A 15,753-nucleotide genomic window follows, 5' to 3' on the forward strand; every position below is an offset into this window, starting at 1 on the left:
AAATATTATCTTATCATATCTCACTCTCGTAAGTGACCGTGAAGGGATTGACAACCCCTTATCGTGTTGGTTGCGAGGAGTTATTTGTTTTGTGCAGGTACAAGGGACTCGCGCGTAGCCTCCTACTGGATTGATACCTTGGTTCTCAAAAACTGAGGAAAATATTTACGCTACTTTGCTGCATCATCCTTTCCTCTTTAAGGAAATCCAACACAGTGCTCAAGAGGTAGCAGTGCGCACCTTCGACAGGCGGCCTGCACAATCCGTACCTCCCCTACACCGTCCCATGGCCCCACCGGCTGCTGCTCCCCCACGTGGGCAGCGGTGGGTGCTTGTGCCCGCCCCGCAGGCCCGAACGCGCACGTCGGAATTAGAGGCGTGTGCCCCCGCCGTGAGCGGCAGCGGGAAAGGGAGAAGAGGAAGGCAAAGCAGTCCATGCGCCGCCGCCATGGGATGCAGGCGGAGCCCGACGAGGATGCGCGGCTCCTTGAATGGGTCTATCACCGATCGCTTACGACCGTGGACACGGACGTGCGGCGGCGCCAAGGCGCTCCGGATTGCCCTTGAGCAGTCCGAGCACGAGGCGGCATAGGCAGCGACGGAGGCGGCTCAGCTCGCGAAGCTCAAGCGGCAACAGGACAGGGAGGTCCGGCGGCTAAAGGGTTTGTCATCCTCTCTGACAACGACGACGACGACAATGACTCCTTGTCCGACGACTCAGACGATCCGCCACCAGCCGCCATCGCCTACACCTGCGCTAGCGACCAGAAGCGCAAAGGACCGACGAGGAAGTGGTGAATCTCCGTTGTCTCCGTCTTCAATTTCTAGTTTTTAGTAATGTAGTTTATATTTGTCCGTCGTTTATGTGAACTTTGATGATCTGTTCGACATCCGTCGGTGATTGGAATATGCATTTCTCTGTCTGATTCTATGTTTATGTGATGATCTACGTTCTTTTATCTATATCGCATGCTAGTATGAATATGAGGGGGCTGGATATGAGATACACGGATGTGGACAACAGGATTTGAGGAGTGCCCGATCAGTGCCTGCGGACGCGTCCGCGGGTGTTCGAGGGCCCAGATTTGCAGGTCACGACTATAGATGCTCTAAATCAAACTAATCACCACCATTTAATCAAACCCCACTTCAGGAAATGGACTGCAACTACAAACAAACATGACTAGTTCTTGTTTCTACTGTTCATGAAGCTCGACACGAGATCAAAAGGTCTAGCCGAGCGCCTAGAACGGCAGTGATCCGAGGCGAGCGGGGTGGGAGCATAGACATCGCGTAAAATACATACTGGGAGTAACCCAGCCTCCTTGGAGTTCAGCGCTTCTTGGCCGTTGGATCCCGTCCTTGATGCGTTTTCGTCCGTTCGATCGCGAGTTGGAGGGGTATGGGCCGTCGGATCGAGGTGAGTCACTGTAGATCGAAACAGTGTCAAAACTTCGTGCCACCGCGCGTGAATAGCATGCCCCACCGAGGGCATTTTCGTCATTTCGCGTCCTGAGGTATAAAAGGGCCCCCCCTCCTGTTGCAGCAACCTCCTCCCACACTCGCGCGCTGCCTCTCCTCTTCCTCCCGCCCGCCTCTGTCTCTCTCCCTCCAAACCCTAACCCTTAACCGCGCCCGCCTCCCTGCCCCGCCGGCCGCCGCCGTCGCTCGCCCAGGCACCCGCCCCGCACTCGCGCCGCCGCCGTCGCCCCCTCTCCTCTTCCTCCCGCCCGTGCCTCACCGCGGCTCCCTCCCGGCTCCTCGTCCGCGGCCTCGACGGCGGCCCCGTGCTCTACCTCGAGGCGCACCACGCTAGCCGGGCGCGCTACGTGCTCTCCTGCGACGCCAGCCGCCGCATCTGCGTCTTCACCGAGAACGGCATGCGTCTGTCACCCGTGCGGATAGGACTCCTCCTCTTCCCTACCTCGGGGGCGCGGAGATGCTGACGGAGAAGCCCAGCTGGGTTCGCCATGACGGCCTGCAGATCTTCTCCATCAACATCCAGCCGAGCGGCCTCCGCTTCGCCACGGGAGGTGGTGACCATAAGGTTGATTTCCCCCCTCTTGCTAATTTTTCTTGCTTGATTTGAGCTCTGTAGACCGGGAATTCGGCTTGGCTGTGCCAAGTTTGTTCTCTGCATTAGCCTGCGAGGTTCGGTGTTGTCGTTTCCGGCTCAGGGGAGTAGTGCCAGGCTCAGTTCTTTCCAGCCATGAATTTTGGCGTTGAGGCCAAGTGTGGATGGAAATAGTACAAATCAGTGTGTCGTAGCGCTTGCTCATTCTATATGTTGTTCCGTGCATAAGCGTGTGAGGTTCAGTGTTGTAGCGGTAATCGTTGCTCATTTTACATGGCGTTCTCTGCATAAGCTTGTGAGGTTCAGTGTTGTCGTTTCCGGCTTACAAGAATCTGTGTGGTTGTGTGTCTCAGTTGGTGCTGCTTCTCATTGTTGTCCTCGACTGAAGTTAGTTTTTGCTGTAGTATTAGGAACCTGTTATTTGGTGGCACTCTTTGGTCAAGCTTGAAATTTTTTGGGGCTCAAGCCTACCGTTCTTATGATGGTAATTGGGCCATTTTTCTTACTAATGGAAGGTAATTAATAGAAAGTTATGGTTCATGATTTATTTACTGAAACAGGGAGATGGGGTGGTAAGAAGAGAGGGTGAGGAAGGAGGAAGAGGAGATCCTCCTGGCACTCATGGTGGTCGCCCAGATCCCAGCGGGGATGGCAGTCCAACATGCTCTGTGTTGTTCTAAAGGTGAGATGCCACCACCATGTTTTAGTAGCTCACATCTATCTGTACTCATTAGACTGAACTTGTGTTAAAACAAGAATACTGATAACCTGGCCATCTTTATAATAAGAATAGGGTTGATGTATCTGCAGAATATATGAAGAATATTGCATGTGCAGAATACATATATGTTACTGCATCTACATTGAGACAGAACACTTTTGACACATTTGTAAAGCATCTACATTGATAACCTGGCCATCACAGAATACCTAAATCTAACGAATATATTATATGCCTTCAGTACCAGCTTAGGGGAAGTACAATATCGAATCTCTTGCTCCACCCACTAGGTTCCAGCCGCATTCCATTGGTTAATTTTATTTATAATAGTGTTGATAAGACAGTGTCACATGATACCTACAAGAAGTGAGTTTCTCTTAATTACGTGAGAGTAAAGTGTGCGACTAGGCGGAAGCGTCTTACCTCGATGTGAGGGACGCGTTACGTGTTATATGGAGCAGGGGCGCACCTCCCTGATAATGCATACATGCGGTAGTTTAGATCTTCTAGGAAGATTACATCTTGGGGAGGAAGAGATAAGAGAGAGGTTACAATATGAGATATGAGATAAACATTCAAACAACCTACTCTATCTATCTCTGTCATGCGCCGGTGTGGGCTCAATGAACGTGACATGTTTACATGTTTGACACCCTCCCTTAATCACAACTTCATCAAGTTGAGATTATGCTTGAAATCATCAAAGCTTCTGACAGGTAGGGCCTTTGTGAATCCATCTGCTATCTGATCTCTGGAATGCACAAGTCGAATGTCAAGTTGCTTTTGAGCCACTCTTTCTCTGACAAAATGGAAATCAATCTCTATATGCTTTGTTCTGGCATGGAAAACAGGGTTAGCAGATAGGTATGTGGCACCCAAGTTATCACACCACAAACAGGGGGCCTTGGCACTTTTCACACCAAGCTCCTTTAGCATGGACTGCACCCATATGATCTCAGCTGTAGCATTAGCTAATGCTTTGTATTCTGCCTCTGTACTTGATCTGGAGACGGTGGCCTATTTTCTTGCACACCATGAAATCAAGTTAGGGCCAAAGAAAACCGCAAAGCCACCAGTGGAACGCCCGTCATCTAGACATCCTGCCCAATTAGAATCTGAGAAGGCACTCACAAGTGTAGATGAAGATTTGCTGAGATTGAGACCAATATTAAGAGTGTTCTTGACATATCTGACTATGTGCTTTGCAGCAGTCCAATGAACTGTAGTGGGTGCATGGAGGAATTGGCAAACTTTATTGACAGCAAATGAGATATCTGGTCTTGTAAGTGTTAAATATTGAAGTGCACCTACTAGACTTCTGTATTTCGTGCTGTCATCTTGGCTCAAGGGCTGCCCTTCTGTAAGAGATAGCTTTTCAGAACTAGACAATGGAGTGGGTGAGGGTTTACAACCTTGTAAGCCAGCTTTCTTCACCAAGTCTGTTGCATACTTTTCTTGGGAGAGATGAATACCATTCTCATGCTTCTTTACTTCTATGCCCAGAAAGTAATGCAACTCTCCAAGATCCTTGAGAGCAAACTTTGCACTGAGATCTTTCAAAAGTCCTGTGACAGCCTCATCAGATGAACTTGTAACAATAATATCATCAACATATATGAGAACAAATATGTGTGTTGCATTTATTCTAGATGAACAATGAGGTGTCAGACTTAGACGGGACAAAACCAAGTGTTTGCATTTTTTGACTAAGTCGTGAATACCACGCCCTAGGAGCTTGCTTCAACCCATATAATGCCTTATCAAGTTTGCACACGTGAGAAGGTGCATTCTTGTTTTCAAACCCAGGAGGTTGTTTCATGTACACTTCCTCTTCCAGAACACCATGAAGAAATGCGTTCTGTACGTCAAGTTGTCTGAGACTCCAGCCTCTGGAAACTGCAATAGACAACACGAGACGAATGGTGGCAGCTTTTACAACGGGACTAAAGGTATCCTCGTGATCTATGCCATACCGTTGTTTAAAACCCTTTGCCACAAGTCTTGCTTTGTAGCGATCTATGGTTCCATCAGATTTTCTCTTGATCCTAAATACCCATTTACAATCAATAAGATTTTTACCTTTCTGTGGGGGAACCAAGTGCCAGGTTTTATTTCTTTTCAGAGCCATGTATTCTTCATTCATGGCTTTTCTCCAATGTTCACCACCAAGTGCTTCAAGTGTATAAGGTTCACCTGGTTCACCTGTTGAACAAATCATACCATATTTTGTTACATGTTTGTAATCAACAAGTTGAATTACCCCTTTTTGCAGTCGTGTACGCCGTGGTGACTGCACAGAGGATCCCGTGCTGCGTACAGGAGTTTCTGCACGCGCTGATCCCAAGGAGGATTCGGGGGCAGCAGCGGTGTCCAGCGGCGGCAGATCTTCTGTGGCAGGGGACGAAGCAGCGACGTGCACGGGCGAAGCAGCAGGCGCATAAGATCCGGGCTCATCATTGCCCGTGGCCCCCCTGGCGCCAGCAGCGGAGTCCGCACCAGCAGTGGTTGGGCCCGCGCCGGTCGGGCGACGCAGGTCGCGCCGCTTGTAGCAGACCGGTTGGACCAGAAAGCGGGCGCGCGTCGTGCCGGTCGGAGGCGGCCACGCGGTTGAGCGGGGTTGGTGCGGGGCGAGGGGCGCGGCGTCAGGCGCAGGAGCGGCCTGGTCGGGCGCAGCCGAGACGCGGGCGGGCGCTGACTCCGAGGCGGATCCGCGCAGCCTGTCGTCAGACGCAGATCCCGGGGCTGATTCTGTCAGCCCTGCACGCACCGATCCCGAGGGGGATTTGTTCCCCGAGCTGGGACACATGAAATATGGTGCTGTAGCACCGTTTTCTTCAGGATTTTCACCGATTCCTTTCGAGTTTCCGTTCCCAGATGCATCTGCACTATCTCCTGTATCATCACACAACTCATGCAGCGTCGTGAGTGGGTTAGTCATCATAGAATCAACACAGTTATCATCCCTTGAATCAAGGTCAGTGAGAGTGGATGGGAGAAGAAGAATTTCTTTGCGAAGCAAGGCACCGGCATTTGGGTGGAGGTCAGAAAACGGAAACTTGGTCTCATCAAAAACTACATCGCGAGAAATGTAGACACGACCGGAGGAGACATCAAGACACTTGACCCCCTTGTGTTGAGCACTATACCCAAGGAACACGCACTGTTTGGAGCGAAACATGAGTTTTCTGGTGTTGTAAGGACGGAGATTGGGCCAACATGCACAGCCGAAAACACGTAGAGAAGTGTAGTCTGGTTTGACATGAAGAAGTCTTTCAATGGGAGTTTCACGATTTATAACACGGCTAGGAAGCATATTAATGATATGAACAGCCGTGAGAAAATCTTCATCCCAGAATTTAAGGGGCATGGAAGCACCAGCTAGGAGGGCTAGACCAACCTCAACGATGTGTCTATGCTTACGTTCGGCTGACCCATTCTGTTGGTGAGCATGAGGGCATGACACGTGATGTGATATGCCAAGTGTTTGGAAAAAGGAATTGAGTTTCTCATACTCCCCCCCCCCCCCAGTCGGATTGGACGGCAATAATCTTGCGGTCAAACCTGCGTTCAACAAGTGCTTGGAAATTTTGAAAAACTTGAAAGACTTCGGACCTCTTCTTGAGAAGATAAATCCACGAGAATTTTCTATAGTCATCAATAAAGCTAACGTAATATGTGTATCTACCAACCGAGCTAGGAGCAGGGCCCCAAACATCAGAAAATATTAATTGCAAAGGTTGAGTAGAAACACTAGTTGATATGGGATATGGTAACTGATGACATTTTGCTCTTTGGCAAGAATCACAAATAGTCTCAATGTTGCGCTCACCAACAAACGGGAGCTTATTTTTCTTAAGCAAACTTTCAACTAAGGAAAAAGAGGCATGTCCTAAACGATCGTGCCATCGTGTGGACGAGAGCTTGATAGCACCACAAGCTTATTTATTTGATCTTCGAAACTCCGAAATCAACGGGTGAAGCCCTCGAACGCATCTACCTCGATAGAGAATTCTCCTCGTGGCCTGATCCTTAATCAAGAAGAAAAAGGGGTGAAACTCAATGAAAACATGATTATCAATGGTGATGCGATGAACGGAGAGAAGATTCTTATTGGCACTGGGAACATGCAAGATTTTCCGAAGATGAATTTTGCGGGAAGGCGTATGAATAACTGAGTGACCTATGTGACGTATGCTCATACCTTCACCGCTGGCTGTATGGATCTGATCCTTCCCATGATAATTCTCATGAAGAGTTACCTTCTCCAGCTCGCCCGTGAGATGGTTGGTGGCGCCACTATCGAGATACCAGTTGGTATCCACGCCATAGGAGCCATCGGCAGCCGCCGCCACCTTGTCATCTTCTTCAGATGTCGCCTCGTCCTCATCAAACCGGTACCAACAGTCTTTGGCTGTGTGGCCAGGTTTCCCACAGATTTGACAGCGAACGGCGTCGGGACGAGACCGGCCAGATCCACTGCGCCGCCCCCTGTTGCTGGTGGAGTTGGGACGGCCCGAGCGTGAACCGGAGCCAGTGGCGTTGCTGGGGCCGCCTTGCTTGCCCTTGGGACGAGGAGGACCGCGGTGGCGACCTGAGTAGCCACCACGCCTGCGGGTGGCCGCGTTCGTAGATGACTTGAAGCCGCCGCCGGAGTTCTGGAAGTGGGCCACGCGCTGATCGAAGTTGCTGAGCATGGCGAAGAGCTCGTCGAGGGTGATGGGCGTGACGCGGGCGTCAAGAGCTGAGGCCAGGGGCTGGTAGTCCATGTCCAGCCCGTGCAGGATGTAGGAAATGAGCTTGTCGTCCTGGATGGGTTTGCCCGCCGCGGCGAGTTCATCGGCAAGCCCGCGCATGAAGGCGAAGTAGGCAGCGACGGACTGGTTGCCCTTTTGAGCGTTGATGAGGGCGGTGCGGATGTTGTTGACGCGGCTCAAGGATTGCGACGAGAACATGCCTGCCAGCGCCGACCAGAGGCCGTGCGCGGTGGTGATCGCGGTCACCGTGATCAGCACCTCTTTGGAGAGGTTGCTGAGGAGGTAGCCGAGCACCTGCTGGTCGTCCCTGACCCAGATGGGGTGGAGAGGGTTGGGCTCGGACGTTTCCTTCCCATCCTTGTCTTTGGTGACAAGAAGGGGCGCGGGTTCGGGCATGGTGCCATCGGCATAGCCGAAGAGACCTGCCCCTCTCAGCTGGGGCGTGATCTGAGTACGCCAGAGCACGTAGTTCGTGCAAGAGAGTTTCTCCGGGACCTGGCCACTGAGGCTTGCGTGGGAGGTGGCGGAGGAAGACATGGAGGCTAGCGCTACTGGATTTCTGGAACCCTAGATGAGATTGGAAGAGGAGGCTCTGATTACCATGTGCGACTAGGTGGAAGCGTCTTACCTCGATGTGAGGGACGCGTTACGTGTTATATGGAGCAGGGGCGCACCTCCCTGATAACGCATACATGCGGTAGTTTAGATCTTCTAGGAAGATTACATCTTGGGGAGGAAGAGATAAGAGAGAGGTTACAATATGAGATATGAGATAAACATTCAAATAACCTACTCTATCTATCTCTATCATGCGCCGGTGTGGGCTCAATGAACGTGACATGTTTACATGTTTGACATAAAGAACAGATGACCGGATACATGGTTGAGTATGGTTGTAATCAAACTGCATATTCACTTGAGCTTTTAAAACAGGAAAACATGTTAATTCTTTTCTCGAGTTACTCTACAAAATAGTCATCTTGATGTATGTATTGATATCTGCGGTTCTACATTAGAGGATTAAATGTATGTCTGTTACACAACGACTACTGCTTCACAACCCCCTCTTTTTATTCACTCTACTGCTTTAGGTGTGTGTTATTGCATCAATTGGTTACATCCTGTGGTAGCCTGATAAGTAGCTGTCTTGGTGTCATATTTATATTGGTTTTATATGGTATTTTTTATATAATATACTGGGTAAGCATGCATTTTCCTCATGCGGAGCATACTTGCATAGATGTGGTTTTGTAGAATTCATTTTGTTTTCACTGAGAAAACCACATACTGCTGGAGAAGTATTTATTTATCCTCTTACTTTACATGTTCTTTTATTGTCGTGTAAACTGCTAGCCGAGCTACACTGCGGACTACAGAGTTGATCTGAATGTCTGCTATTCTAAGGTTCAATATATGATTCTTTCTGTCAGCGTTCTTCCTTGGAAACAAAATGATCAAATCATCTTCTTGGGTATTTACTTCTCTTTCTCATGTTAAGTTAGCATTTTGGCGTTGTGTATTTTCAGATTGTGCTCCCACTAACTTTTTTAGCCCCTGTGCTAAAGGTGCATGTGTGGCTTGATTATGAAATTATGGTTATGAACACAAAGCTAATTGGTACTCTGTTCTACACTACTCTCCCTTGGAACATGATCTCGCAAAAGAGAGGAAGCCAAACATAGGTACAAGTGTTTTCCTTCGCCCAATCCAATGTATTTTTCTTAGGGCCGTTAATACATCATGTAACCCCACATAAATGGTTGGGAACCAGATTAATTTAATTTATTTTCAATACCATCTCCAAAATATTGCGGATGCATGTATTAGGTAGGATCTATAAGAGTTGTTGTTATGTATGTGTTCTGAATCCGCCAATGTAATCAATTTGCAGTTCTGTCATATTTCTTAGTTCAAGCCCCTGAGTTAATGCTTTTAAATTTATGAACTCAAATAGTTCAAGATTCAGTAAAAATGCACGATGATCTTTACAGATTATCTATTTTTATGTGGGACTTCTAAGATGATAGATTAACAATAAATAATGTGCACTAATTACATTTCTCTTTTTATCACTATATTTTATTAATCTTTGGTATCTACAAAATGTATGCATACTGATATCATAGTGTGGTCTGAATCGGGTGTGCTGCTTCTACTTGCATAAAAGCTGATATTGCCATGATCCTTAGTCATGTCTTCTTAAAATAAAGGGATTTTGCATGGACAGATGGAACCAAAAATCTTCGGAACCTGACAGCATTCAGTTTTTTCTCCTGGGTGCTGCTAGCTCCTGTGTAACTAAATGTTCTTTTCCATTTAAGGTAATAAAATATCCACCTGCATTCATGTTAGTGTTAGCATTGCTGAAAGAAAGAAAAAGGCCCGCTTGATTCTAGCAGCCCTGGTTTATATGGCCAAACTGACGTGGGTGGGAAAGGGTGCCTGATCCTTTTATGTTACAAAATTATAGACTTATTCAGTGGTAACACGCAAGTGGTGGCTGGCCTTTTCTATGTTGTTAGCTTTAGAAAATTGTAGAAGCTACCTTAGGCACATGTACCTTTCATAGGAGGAATTGTGCCCTTGCAATTGTTATATATCATTGCCTTTTAGTCCCGTTCCCAAAAAGTATGCATTGATGCTAGGTCCCTTTCTACAATATTATATCTACATGATTATATAATCTCTCATATTGCTATATTTTTTGCAGGGGAACCATGCCCATGCAACGGTACTGAACAAAGTTGTGCACGTGGTCGTGGACACTCTACGCGAAAGAATTTGTATAAATATACAATGCTCTTTTTGAAGCCTCCTGGGATGATATTAGAAGGAACTCGAGCGGAAGGCCGCCGGACATGGAAGAAATGAGCCCAAGCCCAATGTAACTTTTCTCTCTCTGAAGCAATGCCTATTTATTGCTTTTGTGTTGGTACTTTCAGTTCTTTGAGATTCTTATGTGTGCAAAAACATCGGTGATGTGGCAGAGAAGGTGAAGTGTAGCAGCAACGTGAAAGCATGTACATAACAATTTGCCTAACAAATGAGAATGTCTAGGAACTGAAAAGAGTTCTAACATTTTGCTTTATGTCCATTGCACTACATACGAGAATAAAGATGCATTTGGTTACAAATACTCTTCTGATTACTATGTGTAAAAGTAATTGTTGGTTATACTAAAAATATGAGCTAATTTCTTCGTTATCTACTCACCCATGGTAGTGTAGGTTCGTGTTCTTGGATTTTATTTCATTGTTTTTCTTTTTACCTTTTGGTGAGCCGGTGAGCTAATTTGCTATTTTCCTCTTGGTCTATTGCAGCAATTGGATGCTTCAGTGGATTTGAATGGGGTTCATTGTAGGCGAGTGCTTGAATTTGCGGCCTCACAGGCATCATTAGCTTCCCTTATCCCACACAAGTATTCTTCCTGAGAACTATGCTTAGATAGCTGAATGTATTATTGTGAACTACTAAACCTTTGCACTTTTGTTGTAACATACTGAACATTTGCACCATTGCTTTTCATTGTATAAATGTATGAAATAAGAAAATGTCTCATACCAGGTTGGATATTGCGGGGGCGGGTGGGGTGCGGCAAGCCGCACTTCCTATCTAGTGGGTATGATGGAAGCACAACGGAGGGCCCCGTTTGTCCATCGAGGCGGCACTCTGCTCCCGTCGCCGACACCACCACAAGCTGTCACCAATTGACGTGGCACCACCAACAGCATACCGCGAGTACGCAATTACGCAAGTATTCGAGGAGTACACGAAGGCTGATGTACGCAATAGCTACGGACGTCATTCAATTGCTGGCTCAATAGTTACAAGATTATTTCCGATGCCTTGTACGCCTATGTCTATCAAATTCAAATCCTCTTTGAACAGAGCCACGGCAACTTTTTGCATGAAATGGGATTCTAAGTTAGAGGTGAATCGTGGAATGAGTTATTCATCAGGGAAGTCTTGCGCCTTATAAAGAGTTGTGTGGTATACAGCGGCATGAAATCATTGCTCCTCTGGTAGCGCACTACCGGAATTGCCTCCTATGCCGATGGCCAGGGCCATCGGCATAGCCCTGAGTCCCGTAGGGACAGACCTATGCCGACGCCCCCCGTCGGCAACATATACGTCGGCACAGGCAGGGAGGCCGTAGGCATAGAAAAGCCGTCGGGATATATGCTACGCCGACGGGGGCCGTACATCTATGTCGACGGCCCCGATCGTCGGCAACGATCGCGCCTAACGGCGGCTGCCGTCAAGTTTGCCCAACGACAGGTCGCCATGTGGCACCCCTATGCCGACGGCCTAGCCGTCAGCTTAGTCAAAAACTACGCCGACGGCAAGGCCGTCGCCATAGGTTTGCCACGTGGCGACCAGGCGCTGCTCGTGGACCAGGGCTATGCCGACGACTAGGCCGTCGGCCTAGTTTCAAACTAAGCCGACGGCCTAGCCGTCGGCATACTCCTTCATACAGAGCTCTCAGTAGCTGACACATGGGACCTATGCCGACGGCCTAGCCGTCGGCTTAGTTAAAAAACTGTGCCGACGGCTAGGCCGTCGGCATAGGTGCCACGTGTCAGCTACTGGGAGCTCACGCCAGCCCTACTGGGAGCTTTCAAATCAATTCAGTTCAAATAAGAGCACATATCAGCAGATATATATGATGGAATAGACATATAGAACACAACGAACATAAGCATAAGCATCATCACAACAATAATTGCATAAGCATCATCACACACAAGTCTCTAAATGATCATCATCACAACCAACATAAGCATAAGCATATAGAAAAGCACACAAGTCATCTAAATGATCATCACCACACACAAGTCATCTGAAGCATCATCACCACACACAAGGCTTAAGCGCCAGGACGTCGAGCACCGCGGAGGTCGTCACCGCCAAGACCGTCGAAGCCCAGGTCGTCACTGCCAAGACCGCCGAAGCCCAGGTCGTCAGTGCTAGCGGCAGCGCTACCGCCAAGACCGCCTCCACGTCCGCCTCCGCCTTCGTGGATCGGAGTGGTCGGGCTCCGTGTCTCCGGAGTGCTGCGAAGACCACCGCCAATGGTAGATCGACCTGTGCCCTGGATGTTGAAAAGACATATTAACGGGATATATGACTGTGTTGAAAGGCATGACATGCTTTGGGTGAATAGATTGGGGATGAACTAACCAGCGAGGGGCCAACGTTCTGTGCCACAAACTCCTCAAAGGTCAGCAGCACTAGTTGTGCTGGAGGGCATTGTGCTGGCTGCAACTAAGGACACCTGTCGGCCACCATTTCTTGAAAAGCCTGCTGCATCTGGCGATCCCTCTGCACTTGGTGTTCATAAAGCCTCTGATGCCACGCCATGGTCTCCTAGCATGTGTACTCCAGGTAGGTCTACGGTATGACATGATGGAACTCATAAAACTACTAAATGCGGAAAATAAAGTGAGCAATGAAGATAAGAGGGAAAATACTTACAGATTGTTGCTCCTGAAAGAGGGACTGTGCACTGGTCACTGGCTGGCTCGTGCGCTGGCTCAGGCTCGGGTCGATCCGACGAAGCTGTGTGTAGGAGATAGTAGGAGTGATCACAGCATCGAGAACCGCCTCCCGACCGTGCTCCTTGGGCCCCATGCTCACCACCGCCCTGTCGTCCAGATCCGCCGCAATGGGGTCAGGTGTGTCAGGATGTAACTTCAGATACGCTTCGGAGTAGGCCTTCTTCCTCCCCGCGGTCTTCTTGCCGTAGTACTTGGGCTCGCCAGGCTTGGGGTCCTTCCGCGTATGGGCGATCTCCCACGCCTGCATGTGTGAGAGCGGCCGCTTCAGTTTCTCCTCCTGCACCACCAAACAGAGGTTAGTCATACATAAGAAAGTGATGGTAAATAGAAGAAGAAGAATGTTTAATGGGGTTAGTCATACGTTAACTGCCTTGTGGAGATAGTGGTTTCGGTTTCCCTGAGCATGTACTCCCCCCGTCCCTTGGTTAGCCTTATTTTTGGTTCTAATAGCCGCCCAGGCTCCAGCCTCATCACACCAAAGATCCACCAATGCTGCCCAGGACTCGTCTTTTCCATAACACCAATTTGGACACACCTACATAATAAAAGCATAATGGCATGTAGGTGTGTCCAAATTGGTGTTATGGAAGCATAAAGCATAAAGCATAATGTACCACAAGGTAATGAAAGCATAATATATGAAAGCATAATGAAAAATCTTTTATACTTACCTCCAAGAACTCGGGCCTCTCCAAGGTAATGCCCATCCTCCGCGCTTCTTCCTTGGTCATCTTGACACCAAGAATGCCGTGGTAGTATGTGGAGATGGCCACATAGCGCACCTCGTACTGCATCTGGCGGGCCTTCTTCTTGCATTGGCGCAGCACGATCTGGTCCGCTCTAGCCATGTGCTCCAGAAGAACTCGATAGAATTTCTACAATCATGAAAGAAACAAGAATGGAAGAAGCCATGAGTTAAATCATTCATGAAACTAGAATGGACTTGTGCTTCTGAAGAGAACTCACCCAAAAAGTAGTGATCACCGCCTTGGCATGGGTCTCATGGTCCGCGTGGCGGGCCGCTCCCCAGTGGTCCCAGCTCGTGGCCAAAACCCGATGGTCCGGCTGCCTGACTGGATCCGGACAGTACAACCCCGGCCAGTATAACTTCAGCAAGACGGTGATGAGGCTGTTAGGAATACGGACCCCTTTAGAATATATCCAGTTGCTGCAAAAGAATGAACTATTAGCATGTGACAAGCAAAATAAATAACAACCGGAATAAGCATGTGACAAGCAAAATAATGAAATTATTACAAAGTGGCACTTACTCTTTTCCCGTGGGCTCAATGAGCCACTTCTGCTCCTCGGTAGCAGGAACCTGCTTTGGTAGCTTTGCGTTACCACGCAGCCACCCCTTGTTGTCAACCCCCTTCCCGTCACCACCATCATCCCCGCCACCACCCTCCTCCTCGCCTGCCTCCCCCTCCCCAACCTCCTCCTCCTCCTCCTCGCCTGCCTCCTCCTCCCCAACCTCCTCCTCCGCCTCCTCGTCCTCCTCCTCCCTAGAGTGTACCTCACTAGAGGAGGGTACCTCACTAGAGGAGGGCCTCGAAGACAACACCCCTAAGTTGATGAGGGTGCGCTCTTTCTGGCCGCGACCCCCTGTAGTGGCTCTCCCCCCACCACCTCGCCCTCTAGAGGCTCTCCCCCGCCCCCTCCTCCTCTAGGGGCACCTCTCCCTCGACCTCCCTGTGAGGAGTCATCGTCAAGTAGCCGAGGGGGAGGATTACGTGCTCGACCACTCCGACTAGATAGGCCGGCGACCTTGCGTAGGAAACCCACACCGTCGGCCTTCCCCTTGCCCATGTTCCATGAACCTGCATTGAAAAGAGAATAAGCAATTAGTAAATTAATGAAATGAAGGAAAAGGCATGATAATAAACACATTAATAAAAATGCATAAAAAGGCATATTCCTAAACTATAGAAAAAAAGACTTGAAACGTACATCTGCTAGAACCCATATGAATCATCACTGTTGTAACCTCTTTCTCGGTCCGTCTCATCATCACTATCAATCATATCATCTTCGTTGTCCGACGGAGGTGGAGGCTCTTCCTCGTCGTCAGCGTCTTCGTTTAACTTTTCTAGCATAAGTATGTCATTTTCATTGACAATGGTCTCACCATCATTTCGTGCATCGTCGACGTTTGGATCCACATCATCATCACCCAATGGTCTAGCGTCATCGTTTCTAACCACATCATCATCATCAGGTTGCTCTTGATAGAACACTCCCTCGTATGTCATGGGGTTAATGTTGTAGTAATCGTCTTCATTCGGGTCTGGTAGCTTACCATGTGGCGACACCTTGAACACAACTTCCCAACCCTTTAGATACACTTTCTGGCATGGGTAAGGCAGATAATATACTTGTGTAGCTTGGGTAGCCGCAATGAAGAGATCGGCTCCGGCATAGACGGTTGATGGTTTAACTTCGACCAAACCAATGGAAGGCGTATGTTTTACCCCCTCCCGCGGATCGAACCATCGGCATTTGAACACAGGCAGACTTAGGGTCTCACGCCCCTGGCGGAATTTAACCTCGTATATATTTTGTACCCTTCCGTAGTAGTCTACTGAATTTTGACCGGGGGTGTACACTCCGATATTTATAGTTTTGGGATCAGGCCGGCTGTTTTGG

The 15,753-nt window shown here is 48.6% G+C and overlaps 1 long non-coding RNA gene across 1 annotated transcript; it reads left to right on the plus strand.

The window, feature by feature from the left end:
- Nucleotides 1-9,258: 9,258 nt before the first annotated feature.
- Nucleotides 9,259-11,107, plus strand: LOC125523742. Its single transcript, XR_007290362.1, has 3 exons — nucleotides 9,259-9,870; nucleotides 10,260-10,433; nucleotides 10,870-11,107. It is a non-coding gene; the product is annotated as an uncharacterized LOC125523742 (long non-coding RNA).
- Nucleotides 11,108-15,753: the final 4,646 nt, after the last annotated feature.

This window comes from Triticum urartu, chromosome 7 (genome assembly GCF_003073215.2).
Source record: "Triticum urartu cultivar G1812 chromosome 7, Tu2.1, whole genome shotgun sequence".
Lineage (NCBI taxonomy): Eukaryota > Viridiplantae > Streptophyta > Magnoliopsida > Poales > Poaceae > Triticum > Triticum urartu.